General features: G+C 43.1%; 1 pseudogene; it reads left to right on the top strand.

The window, feature by feature from the left end:
* Nucleotides 1-3,134: 3,134 nt before the first annotated feature.
* On the top strand, nt 3,135-3,253 carry LOC132466652 (5S ribosomal RNA; annotated as a pseudogene).
* Nucleotides 3,254-14,643: the final 11,390 nt, after the last annotated feature.

Below are 14,643 nucleotides of genomic sequence, written 5' to 3'. Positions count from 1 at the left end.
TGTGGTGGTTGTAGGTATTTAGAACTTTGGTGAAAAGTGAATTGTTGTTATTGATTGCTTTCCCCTAATCTGTCAACATTGAGCAGGGAGTCTGACCTTTCATTTGTTTTCCTCGGACAATAACACGATGGCTGATGTCAAACGTGGGACAAAAGAATCTCGGGGCACGTTGTTGCTGGGAAGAAAGTTATATGGAACAGGTTGGCACAGAGACTAATTGTGTGTGACACATACTAATGGCCGTCGGTGTTGTTCTGTGTTCAGCTGGACTAAGAGCTGAGAGATGAAGTGGATTCTGTTGGACAAGAGGAAGTCATTAAGCTGTTGTGTGAGCGCCACAGCCACACTCTCTGTCGAGCCTGAGCCAAAATGGCTGCTTCTCTAATTACTCCCTCCCTCTTCTCCCCAACCCACTTTGTAATGAACCCCCACAGAGAGGGGTTTATGTGTATCAATCTGCACGTTTGTACACTTACAACTGCTGGACTGCTCGTTTGAATGTGTAAAAAAGACATTAAGATGTGAATCTAAAAAACATTGCTAGTAGAGGCATGAGTTAGTTACACCATGGTGTTAAACAGAATTCTCCTAGAGATGTTTCAACGGCGCAGAACCCTGCAGAGCCAAACCAGCATGTATGTACAAATATTTCAATATGTTTCCTGGATAATTTCTCCAACTCCTTCCGTATTTCACTCTCTCAGCCTTGTAAAGGCAATAAACAAACAGGAACCGTATTGAGGTGAAAGAATTGGTGATTAATCCTCGGGTGGTCGAACCCGTCTTCATCTCCCTCCAAGGAAGCTCAGAGGAGGTGGATGAGTTTCCATCTGTTACCTCCTCTACCCTTCAGAGATCATAGGACCTCATTTAGGACTTAAAGACTAATAGTGCTGGAAGCAAAGTATGAGTGGTTAGGTTAAGGTGATATTCAGAATAAGATAGAGAAGGAGTTAAGGTAAGGCAAAGCTGGATGGAGTAATATAGGTAGCATAAGGTAGATAAGGTAAAGCTAAAGTGAGGTAAGATTGGAAATTAGATTACGGTTATATAATGTAAAATATATAATTTAAGCTAAAGTATAGCAAGATACGTAATGTAAGGTAGACAACCTAATAAGGTAAGATAAGGGGTAAGTTAAACAATTCTTATTCCTGTGAGTGTCAATGTTTTTATAAGGATGGTAAGGTTCAGCTGAAGGTGACTATGTGTAAAGCTTAATTTATTGTTATGCCGCACGTTACAAAAACCAGTAGCGAAACATGACTCTTAAACTTTGACACTCTGACCCCTTCAGCCATCGCGAAAAAAGCAAACCATTAGCTTACTGTGCCCTCCAGCTCTAAAAACAAAAATAAATATGCTAAGCTAGTCCAGCTTTAGCAATGCAACAAGCAAACAGCATGGAGACAGTGGCTGTTTCCCAATGTGAGGGCTGCAGTCTTGCTAGAAACTTCCTTGCGTGTCGCGTTTTATGGAGATGAGGCTAGAGTTCTGTCTAGAGTTTCGAACGACTTGCTAGTATGGAAGCGCTTCCGCTACTGCTCAAGTGGTAAGTATTTTAATAATCTAAATCGTAAATTGTTATTGGTGACAGTTGTTTGTTTAAACACAAGCTACGTACACATTAAAACAAATCAATCCATGCAAAATATAGCCTATCATTACGTTGCAAAAACGTTTTAAAAAAATCATACAGGTCTTGAAGCTTAATTTTGGCATTTACATGATAAATCAATAAAAAGCCATACAGCACAAAATATTTCCCTAATCTTTCAATTAACATAATTTGTGTAAAGTAATGTGTATTGCTTTCCATACGCCTTTTTAAATACCCCCGCAGAGCGTGTGAACGCAAAGGATTGTGGGTATTTTTGCTCGGTGAGGCTCCAGCGATGCATCCTTGAAAATTCTCGGAATTCTCAAAAACATTTGAGAGTGTTCCCATCATTGGAACAGTGCTTGGCGGATCTCTATGACGATGCGTCCTTAAAAGGGCGGCATTCTTCCTTCACATTGGGAAACAGCCAGTGACAGTTATCACCAAAACTAAAAACATCTATCTCTTAATCAATTCATTTGGCAACTCCTGCTTGCCCAAGAACACCAACCAGTTAATGAGGAATGTCTAAATGTCCCGGTTCCTCCTAACGTTCTCATTATGAGAAAGGACATCTCAGTGTTGTTCCCCCACATGTTTGAACGAATAGTAGCTTTCAGATCACCTGAAGCATTTTGATGGCGATGGGCTGACTTGGATGAACCTTCTAAATCTATCTTTGGCCCAGGACCTACTTTCTCAAAGTAAAAGCAATCCCAAAAGTAAAGCTTTTGCTCCTTGGTCACATACAACCCGATACAACATGATTTCGTCAGATTGATTCTAGATTTCTTTGATAGATGCGGGACTGAGGAACATTGTTGTACACAATGTAAGCACAGTTCACGTTGCAAACGAGTTCTGTGTAAAGTGTCCTTTACACAAACGTAATTGAAGATGTGTCACCTTAATACCGCACCTCAGTCATTTACTTATATCTAAAGATAAATGATTTAGCCGGCTTTTACTCCAAACAACAACGGCTCCAAACCATGCACCCTCGTTACCATAGCAACGTTAATTGTGGCAGCTGATCTGCCGTATATCGTTTAGTTTTTGCAGTAAACTAGGTTTTGTTGGCTAGGAAATATACAGATATTCCAAGGTGCCTTTTGAAGGCCACCACCAGTTAACACATTTTAGTTGTAATTAATAAGTTACTTTTGTAATCAATATGACAAGTTTATTTATTTTTTTATCCCTGTCTAGGGGCTAGTTTCATTACTCCGAGAGATGCGCACGGACAGACTTGTTAGAGACACATCTCATAACCTATTTGCAAAACACCAAGCTCATTGATTTAACGAGGCAGGTTTATTTGAAACAATTCATTAATTGATCATGTGTGAGAGGTCCTTCCTCATCCTAAGTGTGTATTGACTAGTGCAGGCTTCCTATTTATGTCTGGTGTACCCCTGCTGTCCACAAGCACCCTCTCCCCATATGGATAAGGAGAATTGTTGCCACGCCCCAGTTGTGGCGATGTAATTTTTATGAAATAGGGCATTTAAATATTCTACAATGATCAATTAGGAATTGCGGCCATACCATCCTGAACCTGCACGATCTCGTCTGATCTCGAATGCTAAGCAGGGTCGGGCCTGGTTGGTATTTGGATGGGAGACCGCCTGGGAATACCAGGTGGTGTCGGGTGGTGGCCAATAGGTGGCACTCTTCCCTCTGGCCCCTTCACTCATCATCCCCGGTGCAGTGACGGGGACACTGTGCTGTGGAAGGCGCCGTCCTTCGGAGGAGACGTAAAACCGAGGTCCTGACTCACTGTGGTCATAAAAGATCCCAGGACACTTTTCGCAAAGAGTAGGGGTTACCCCGGTGTCCTGGCCCAACCAGGCTCATTCAGTCTGGCCCCCTAATCATCCTCCTGTATAATTGGCTGACTCATTAATTCCCTCACTCTCCACCTCAAGCTGGTGTGTGGTGAGCGTTCTGACGCAGATTGGCTGCCGTGCATCACCCAGGTGGGTGCTGCACACTGGTGGTGGTGAGTTAGGTCCCCCCCTTCACTGTAAGCGTCTTTGGGTCATTGAAAAGCGCTAAATAAATATGATGAATTATTATTATTATTAGGATGCTGAAGCCCTAAAGGAAGGAATGCAATTATTAGGTGACTTCTGAGTTAAGGACAGTAAAGTAAGCTATAGACCTGGGGTCAAGACCTAGGGACTCGACAGTAAGATTCTGGGCGGGTGGTAGAGTGAATTCAGTGATGGCCTACAATTTAAAATAAAATAAAAAAATAAGCTAGGCCTGTATCAAGAAACATGCACCCACTGCAGCAACAACACAAGATGCTGCCCCCTGTCAAAAGGAGGATGGAAATATACAGCCTAGGTACTGCTAAGAGAATGAGAGTTTCTCACAGAGAATAGTGTAGACAAAGCAAATTTCTCACCAAATTCATTGTTTGAATTATCTTTTTTCCATGTACGTATTAACCGTATATTATATTGCATAGATAGTGCCTATGTAATGCAGGATCGATATCAACTAATTGCATTTTCTGCTGAGAATGTGTCCGACATCTTGTTTTGCAGATCACGTGACGTGGAAGCAGGCCCATTGAAAAGAGTAGGTCAAAAAAGGTAGGCATGTCCCATTTTCAGAGCCGTTATTGTCAAACCACTACGTTTCCTGCTGTGGACCAATGTAGTTATGATCAATTTTGGGACATGGTTAGTTTCCATTTTTTGTTTTTGAGGTCTGTTGCAAAAATCAGAAAAATCGTATTCTTGTTTTGACGCATACATAACTAGAGGGTGCGCTAACCCCGCCCCCCCCCCCCACCCCCCCAAGAAGTTGTCAGGCCCTCAAACAGCCCCCCTGCTGCGAGGGCTTGGCGTCCGTCACAGCAGGCGACGATTGTCATAAAGTTAGATAACAAAGCCCACCCATTTAGAGGGAAGATATGATTGGTAAATTGCACACGTCATTGGAAATTTGTCTCATTGAAATACTATTACTCAAACCTCTGTGAAATTATGGCGGGACCACCAATCACAGAGATGAATAGCATTTCCCTTTCCAACAACTGCAGAAACTCCAACAACATTCTGACAAAGGGATCTCTTTCATTTAACCCTTCGTAATCAAACACAAATTGAATAGGCAGGTTTGAAGGGTTTATTTCCTCAAACACTTTTGTTTGGATGTTGATTGCCAAATTATGAATTAATAAAATACAATTTGAATGCCTAGAATGTTTCAGGCACCTAGAGGGTCCTGACCGTTCCCCTGTGCCAAAAACATAAACGTAAGTACCAACGTAACGACCCTTGGAATAGCAATGGCACGTCGCTTCTCACGCAGAAATCCAATTAAACTTTTAGTGTGCTATGTAATGGGAACTTGTTGTTGTGATTCAATAGTACATAACATCACTCCCAAACTTTAAGGTGTCTTTAAGGACTGAAGTTTGGCTGTTGGCTTTCAGAGGGCATTCCTCAGAGCCTTAGCGTTTGCTGAGACACAGTTTACAAGAAATGTAGGAGTAAACAAACACACTCGCATATAGGAACACATACATGAGAGAGAGAGAGAGAGAGAGAGAGAGAGAGAATTTTGTGGAGTTACCGGGTTTCTCTGGGTAGGGTATATGGGGGAGTATTTGATGAATTGCTTTTGTTATTTTGAGAATGCTGCAGAGCCTTAAAAATCCAGCAAATTGTTATATTCCTCCTTCACTGATTCCTACTCGTCCACCCATTCATTCCTTCTGCTCTACTCCTTGCCGAAGGCATGCTGTTGCGTTCTCTGTATCAACAGATAATTACACATCTTCGCTTAATGGAGACTGCGAGCGAGATACACGCTGGATTCATTCATATCAAAGTCTTCCTGTTGACACTGCTGCATTGGAACCAGAAGAGCAAAAGCTGTGCTTTTTTAATTGTTGAAACAAACAACTAGCTACAGCAGAAGCTGTGCATTAAGCTGCTCTCTCTTCTTTCAAATGTTAAGCAACACAATATTTGAGTTCCTTGAATATAGATCAAATGCTTTGATCGTTTTAAAGCTTTTAGATTAAAGCAAACGAGTTCTGTCGTCCGTTACTGATGGGTGGTGAGGTGGAGGTTGACCCGAGGTCATAGGAGAGATCTTTAGAAACCTTGAGCCAGGCACAACTGCTAGTGTAGAGTGTGCTAGTGGTGATGCTAGTCATTCTGTACTAGTGGTGATGCTCGTGTGTAGGGATGTACTAGTTGCGGTACTAGTAGTGATGTTTGAGTGTACTTGGAGTGGTGCTAGTCTGTACTAGTAGTGATGTTTGAGTGTACTTGGAGTGGTGCTTGTGTGTACAAATGTGCTGGAAGTAATTCTAGTGTTAAGGGTTGTGCTAGTAGAGGTACTTTGTGTATAAGGATGAACTCCTTAATAGTGATGCTAGTGTGAAGGGAATGAAGGCAAATAGAGCGTGTCACTCTGTCTTCACAGCCTTGAATCGTGTGTGTGTGTGTGTGTGTGTGTGTGTGTGTGTGTGTGTGTGTGTGTGTGTGTGTGTGTGTGTGTGTGTGTGTGTGTGTGTGTGTGTGTGTGTGTGTGTGTGTGTGTGTGTGTGTGTGTGCGCGTGCGTGCGTGTTCCAGGTAATGGATGTTCCAGATGCTTGCTCTAGCACCTTATAAAGCCATCTGGGGCGTGTGTGTGTGTGTGTGGACCAATCAGGACAGAGCTGAGGGGCGGATGCTTGCACTAGGGAACACTAATGGAAAACTCCTCATGTGTTAAAAAGCAACACACACACACATACCCACACACACACACACATGCACAAAGTTTGTCACCGCGTAGCCGTGACGGGTACCAGCTGGACAGAGCCTCTGTCGCTTGAAACGTAACACTCACACAGATACGTACAAACACACATACATAAGGAAACTGTGTGTGTGTGTGTGTGTGTGTGTGTGTGTGTGTGTGTGTGTGTGTGTGTGTGTGTGTGTGTGTGTGTGTGTGTGTGTGTGTGTGTGTGTGTGTGTGTGTGTGTGTGTGATTGTTCCTCTCCTGACAGGTGCTTGGAGGAGTGTGATGAGAAACACTGTCCTCCAGCACCCATGGGTATGCGGCAGTCTGTGATGGATGGGAGGGACACCGGTCGTGGGTGCGAAGCCCAGCGAGGCTCTCCAAGCTGGGCATCATGATGGAGAGCTGGTGGTGGTGGTGGTGGTGGTGTTGCCGCACTGGAGGACAAAAGAGGAGCTTTAGATTCCTTAATAAAACATAAAAAAATGCATTTACTTTCCAGCTGGTCAGCAGTTTTCCTCTGAAGCGGTTACACAAATTCCAGCCATTAAATTATATTGATCGCAACACTGGGGAGAACTCAATCACTTCCTGTGCAGAAACCAAGACCTGAAAAATGTTAAATCATGTTATACCCCTCCCCGTTCAGTCCATTCTATGTTGGGGGCTTGTTAGTCTCATGAGTATCCTAATCCCAGTTTAAGTTTCTGAGTTAGTTCCCCATGTAAGTCTACCTTTGTAGGTGTTACCGGCCTGGCCTCAGTACCGGTTAACTGGGTTTATCCAACTTTGGAAGCAGATGATGGGAGATGCTCCCTTTGGCACTGGACATTATTGCTGTCTGTCGAGTGTTTTAGACAAAAAGAAGACAGTGTTGGTCCTCGGCCATCAACGACGGTAAGTAGATTGTCATAACACTCTGAGATAAGCCTCTGACCAACTGTTCTAGCGAACGGGTCCCGGCTGAGAGTGTCAGCCACTATGTTCTTGACCCATGCAATCTGCTTCAGATTGAAGGTGTATGGAGCGAGCTTGGCGATCCAGCACTGCTCGCAGGCATCGAATTTGGGCTTGTTCATTATATATGTGAGTGGATTGTTGTCCGTCCATACTTTGAACGAGCTGCCTTTTAGTCAATGGCTGAACCTTTCACGCACACTCCACTTCAACGCCAAAAACTCAAGCCTGTGAGCCAAATACCTCTTTTGTGAACCACTCGGGGTCTTGCTTGCAAAAGCAATGTGTCGTGCCTTACTTTCACCAATTGTCATCTGTGACAATACTGCACCGAGCCCATCCAAAGAAGCATCGATTGACAGGATCAGTGTGTGTGAGAAATCAGTGTGAGCAGAGTTCAGTAGACTCTCAGACTGACAAGGGCTTCGTCACATGCTGGATTCAAGTCATCAGATCTAAGTTTTCTGTATCTTAACTCTCACTTTTCCTTTTCTCTTCTGTCCAGCAGTGAGAGCAAAGAGTGGTTTAGCATAGAATATCATCCCCAAAAATGATTGATCCTCCGCACTGAGGACATGGAAGACATCCATCATCTTCCATGAGATCAGTTTTGGACATTTTGGATACGACTTTGACCTTTGCCAGATTCACAGCCCCCCCACTGCCGTTGATGATATGGCCTAAAAACTTGACAGACACTTGCATCAAATGACAATTCTTAGGACTTTAAAGATTGTGGTCTCGCAGCCGTTGAAAAACATTCTCCAGCCTCTGTAAGGCCTCCTCCTCAGTTGGCGCAAAGACGAGTAGGTCATCCAAGTAGCATAACAAGCTGCTGAAGTTGAGATCCCCAAATATACTCAACATCATGCGCATAAATAATACAGGACTATTGCACAGTCCCTGCGGCATCCGGTTGTACTCGTGTTGGCCTAGTGGCGTAGTGAAGGCAGTGTACTTCTTGTCCTCCTCAGCCATGGGGATGTTATAGAAACAAACCGGATGTCACATCCAGTGTGCTGAAAAAGGTATTTCCACCCAAAGCAGCCAGACAGTCTGATTGATGTGGGAGCGGGTGAGCAGCCTTTAGCGTGCTTGTTTTTCAGCCATCGAAAATCTGTGCAGATCCTCGAACTTATTTTTAACACCAATGAAGAAGCATAGTCACTCACCGACTTCCGAATTATCCCTTGTTCCTCCATCTCATCAACCTGAGGGTTGATGAGAATTGCATAAAGACCCTCATTGGCCTCCTTGAGCATACACTTGCTAAAAAAAAATCAGGCAGCAGTGAGTGGTGGCGCTCAACTCAACCTGAACAGGCGGCGCCGCTGAAGTTGACAGGTCAGCTGCAGCTGTTTGAACAATGAGCTGCCACAGGTCTAGCTGTAGTGAATCGACTTGGCTTGGAAAGTGACTCTTCCTTCAGCTCAATCTGAACGGTCGAAATGTTCTTGTATTTTACCAGCTGTCCACTTGTCTGGTGCTTTGAACCTTAACAATGCAGCGAGAGAGGGATCTGGACAATACTTCACAAACATCATGGTTACCTCTCGAGGGCGATCGTCATTGTGTCTGCCTTGTCTCGCTAAGCCCTACTCAGCTGCATCGACAGCCTTGTTAAGGCGGATCCAATCCTCGACTGGTCCTCTCCTGCTACAGGCACCATGCCATAGAAGTCGGCAAGGGACATACTTGAACATGTTATTTAATCGAAAATTTGTTAAAAAATAACCGTTATCAATTTTGGGTTCTCATGGGGCTTCAGTGATAGGTTGCTACCGAGGCTTATCACTCAGAGCTGAGTCAGTAATGTCTGGAATTGCTGAAAGCATTTCAGTGGGTCTACTGTTAGGTAATATACTATTAGATAGCCTGGTGGAGCTTAAGGCAGGTGAGCCCACATTACCTGGAGCTCTAACTGGAATATGACACAGCTCACTTATATATCTCCCCCTCCTAGAACTAAAACCAGAATCAAAATAGGGTACATTTTCCCCTTCCAATATTAAATGCCACTTTCTTCACTTTATACTTTATTCGGATCCAAACAAAAACTGAAAATGTCCTTTGACATAAGGCAATGAAAAGAGTGAAAGAAAAGAAATTGCAATAAAAAAAAATCCCACTAAAATGTCACTTCAATGCAAACTCAAACAACAAAAGAATACCTTGCAATGGCGTTCAGCAACATCCTGTGACCAAGCTGGTTCTGATCCACGATGGATCCGGGTCACGGCACCAATGTTACCGGCGCGGCCTCATCACCGGTAGTCTGCATTGTGTCTAACGTGTGAAGCAGACGATGGGAGACACTGGCTTTGGCACTGGACATTTATTGCTGTCTGCCAAGTTTTTTGGACAAAAAGAAAACGGTGTTCGTCATCCGCCAACAACGCCACTCTCGGTCAGATCCAAAGTCACTCACAATAATTAAACAGATTTACAAAATAAACTTCCAATCACAATAACTTCTGTGCAACAGACAACATACCTGTCCGGTGTTTGAGAAGACAAAACGAAAACAGTGTTGGTCATTCGGCATCAACAACGCTGAACACAAAGAAAAAATATACATATAATTATACGGCGCAGAGCAGGATGCAACATGGCGAATGCTAACGCAGATTCACATGGAAAGATAGCATGTTAGCCTGCTCACTAAAACACAAAAAATTATTAGCAAAAGTACACAGAAGAATATGAAGTCCAACTGCTAAAAAGCCAAACTAACACAATTAACCTGTCTAAACACGAGTTGCAACCATTTAAACAGTTTTCTATCCTAATACATGAATCGTGGTCTCCAAGCCCTGATTGAACGCGTCCTTGGACAATCCTGTTTCAGACTCTTTTAGAGAACTGCAGCGCTCGTCTGACTAATTGAATGAGCCACTAACGAACTGATGCATCGTAATTTAAGAGACACAGAGGCTCACACCTGAAGGCTTGTTATTGCCAAGCAGGTGCCTTGCCAGGGCTGTCATTAAGACCCCATCACTAAGTGCCGGCAACCCCCGGCCAACCCCCGGAAACTGGTCTGTCAGAATTCCATGGCAGCCAGATGGTTCTCCTGTGACAAAGAAGCTCTTGAGTGTGGCGGGGTTGATTGCACATAGAAACTCGATACTTGGAGGAGCCACAGCTGTTTTAACCTTCAGGATCATTCACCCTTAAATTAATCTTGTTTTAGTTGACTGTTTTCAGAAAGACACAAGGCTGAAGGTCAATATAAGAGGGAATTAAATGTATAATTTGAACTCTGCTTGCTTGTGTTTTCTAATGGAAATAAGACAATCTTTCTCGAGCTTGTTGACAAGCTTTCAACAATTCCTCTGCCTCATAGTGATCATCTACCAAAATCTTAAGATGAGTGTTAGTCTTGAACGTGTTCACACAGCGACCTGAACCAAGCAGTGCATCTTCCCAGCATACATATCGGCTTTCTCAAACCACAAACCCTACCACTGGGTCATTTTTAGTTCTGCTTTCCATCTCCACACCTATGTAGAATTTAAAATGCAAGTAATTTTAGTAATAAAATAGAAAATAAAGGCAAAGTTAAAATAGCATTTTAGATTTAACAGAAAGCTAAAGCAAACCTAAAAGTATTTAGTCTTGTTTTATAACTGGTTAGAGTTGGGGAAAGTCTTAAATCCTCTCCATCCTGCTATTTCAGCTTTTTGCTATTTGTTGCATAGTAACTAAATCCTGCTTTCCCATGTTTCGTGTTTACTCTGGGGATAATTAACAGATTGGTCTCAGAAGATCTTAGTGGTCTAGAAGGCTTATGTAGTGGAAGCATATCAGTTAGATATTTTGGCCCTAAACTGCAAAGGGATTTATAGGTTAGGGAAGCCAATGTAACGATATAAGAATTGGTGTAATGGTGTAATATGTATGCAAAATGATTGTTCTTTGTTAGAACTCTAGCAGCAGCATTCTGAACAAGCTGTAGTTGGCTTAGATTTTTTTTGGGAGAGCATTGCAGTTATCAAGCTTACTAGTGATAAAGGCATGTACAGTCTTTGGTGGACATGAGTCCTCTAAGTCTCCTCTACGTTTTTCAGGTGATAATATGCAGATTCTGTTACTGATTTGATGTGACATGCAAATCTGAATCCATTTTCGGATCGATATAACTAACCATTATATGTGGGAAGTAGCATGTCTTGATCTTCTTACCGGTTATATCCTTTATGGTTGAGTTTCCTACAACCAGAGTGTCTGGTTCATCTGCTTTCTGTGAGATGGGCCCTTGTTGGCTTGAGGGTGCGCAGCTCGCCTCCATGGCGACTGGTTCTTGCTCCGGCTCTGTCTGCACCCTCCATCCGGACGCATCCCTGGGTTCAGGGGTGAGCACAGTTGGCCGACGCATAAGCATCTTGCCTCTCTGGCGAGCTGCTTATAGCTATTATAATAGCTAACAGCATGATAAAGACTAGCATTGGCTGTAATTATTCCGAAAATTTGATATTTAATGAATGGCGGCAGCTAGTAAAATAACCATTGCCAAGAGATAGCAGAGGATCAAAACAGGACCGGCGAGTCGTTGGTCGCCATTCAGGATGAATGGTTCGAACTGAGGTTAAAGCTACACGCACTCATCCCACGTGCCTCAATTATAGCCTTTTGTTTGCTCTCCTGCTAAATGTTTCATGCAGCATTAAAAAAGAAAGCAATACTTGAATGGCAGGCTGTTGGGGAAATAACATATTGTTCTCTATGCGGCCGTCCACATTATAACAAATGCTGGCTTCCAGCTGACTGTGATAATATAATATAATATATGAGCTTGTTTGTACTTCATAAGTAGACACACTTTGGTTTTCTGTTCTGCTGCTAAATGTCTACTATGACGTAGTGGGAATAAATAGTGAGATGGACAATACAATAATGGGCTGGTCAGTGAAATAAAAAATGGCCCTCTATATGTCTGCACTATATGCACTGTACTGCTGTTCTGGGAATAACAGGGACAACATAACGGTGAGAGCAACCAGTGAAATATGACTGTTCGGGCGATATTTCAGAACAAGTGCTTGTGGCGTTTTGATAATACCTGCTCCGGCTCACTTTGCTGCTGTCATCCCTTCCCTGGAGGAGGCTATCAGAGGCGCTGGCCCGTTAGTGACAGAGTGGACTATCATTGTCTGTCGTATTGGGTTTTAATGACCCTCCTCACTTTGCATCTAGTAGTGCTCTCAGAAGGGTTCAGTGAGTGACATTGTCAAATTAACTTTATAAAGCACGGAATCAGCAGTAAGATAAAATAGATCAAAGGAGTTTGCATATCCTGTATGAGTCTCTGGGGGATTGATGGTACTTTTTGGAGAATCGCACCCTTGCGTCAATGTGTCTTTGTGGGGAGTGTCGAATGTCTGCTAGGGTGATGAGCGTCTATACGTGTGTGTCTGTATGTGTGACTCGTGTGGTGTATGTGTGTGACTTTGTATGTTTGGTGTGTGTGTGTGTGTGTGGAGGATGAGTATGTGTGCATGTGTGTGCGAGTGTGTCAAGGGTGGATGGGCCGGTGGATGGTTAGATTGACAGATGGATGGAGGGGTGTGTGTGTGGGTGGGAATGTCAGCAAGGGCACTAAAATCCCCCCAGGAGAGAATGAGGCCCCACTGCTCCCCTTCTCCGTTGTGACTGTCACCAGAACTCTCATTAGATAACAACACATTTCACCCGGTTGGATAGATTCAGCGTCGGCCCGAGGGGGGGGCAAGCGGGGGCTTAATCTCCCCCTAAAAAAGGCTGAGCCACCTCAAACCCCCGCTCCCAAATCCCCCAGCCATTTTTTGTGATGAGAAATATTCAGGGAAAAAATATGGTTTTATAATAATGTGGTGAGCAGCTCGAGAATATATATATATATTTTTTTTTTGCATCCATTTAGTTGCTCCATTGTGACTTAACACATACATGTAGCATTATTTGTCCATAGTGTACATTTTAGGACATTATATCACACACCACAAACAGAAAACCACAAACACATAGAAGACACAGACATAAAACATCACAGTCCCTTAACCTTCTCTTTGATCTAGAGATTGATTCAGTGTTGAGCATGTGAATTGATTGATGCACAAAAGAGTGTTTCGGTTTGATCTTGTTAAACTTGGGTACTCTGAATCTGCACTTTGATGGTAACAGTTTGTTTTCTTCATTTAAGACATGGCTACTGTTAGAGACGATGTTGTAAGCCAACCTTAACATGTTTTTATGATAGGCTGTTTCGTATATTGTCTGGAGGGGATGGCGAACAATTTTGGAGCCGATTTTTAATTGCAGTGACGATTTGGCTTTCAAGTTTGTAGACAGACTCTTATACCATACAATATTACAGTATTGTAAAATGCTCATTTTGACTGAGGTGAAGAATGAATGAAGAATTTGACTGCTCGCCCTAAAGGATCTGAGGCAGCAGAGAAAGTATATGCTCTGTTTTGTTCTCTTGCAGACAAAGTCTACATGGTCTTTCCAGGAAAACAGGTGATCTAACCATACTCCCAAATACTTGTAGGAGGAAACCTGCTTGATTGTTTCATTGTGGATTAGAATAGGGGTTCTGTCTAAATCAGGGGGTGACCCAAACACAAAAGAATTTCTTTGCATCAATCTTAAGAGCATTAAGGTCATTCCATTTTACCATTTTATGCTCCCCCTGTTGGTGTATCTTGGGGCAGATGGAATTATTCAGGAGAGACAGTACAACTGTGTCAGCAGAGTACTTTATAATAAATTGGTTAGGTGTTTCTGTAGTTCGAAATGTTTGCATTTGTTTCAACACAATTTTCACGGTGCATGGTAACGAGCATTAAAACAACTAAATAAAGACACCTTATCGGTCGAGACTCTCTCTCATTTGGATCCAAGGGCTGCATCACAGGGTCCCGTCCCTCCACTCCCCGTTTTGTCTCAGTTAAACACAGAAACGTAATACATTTGTCCCGGTGTTTGTTATATGTGCAATGAAAATAAGCTCTCTTATCCAGTAACGCATTAGTTTGCGACGCCCTTATTGTTCGTCCTTCCTTCTATTTTTCTCTTACTCATGCTCCAATCTTTCATCAATCTATGCTTCGGATTTTGTGGACGCAACGGAATACGATGCATCGTTTTTTGCGACGTTTAAGATGATCGCGATGAGTTCTGCCCGTTCTGCCTCCATTTTGTCAGTGACAGCAGCCGCACTTATCCCGCCTCTTGCGAACTTAGACCCTACGTCATATCTCGCCCCTTGCAAGCCCACCACCCTAAACCCCACATTGATTCTACTTACTGTATGTCTAAGAGAAAACGATGTCCGCATATAAAGCTT

This window comes from Gadus macrocephalus, chromosome 10, assembly GCF_031168955.1.
Source record: "Gadus macrocephalus chromosome 10, ASM3116895v1".
Lineage (NCBI taxonomy): Eukaryota > Metazoa > Chordata > Actinopteri > Gadiformes > Gadidae > Gadus > Gadus macrocephalus.
This window is presented reverse-complemented; position numbering and strand designations above follow the sequence as displayed.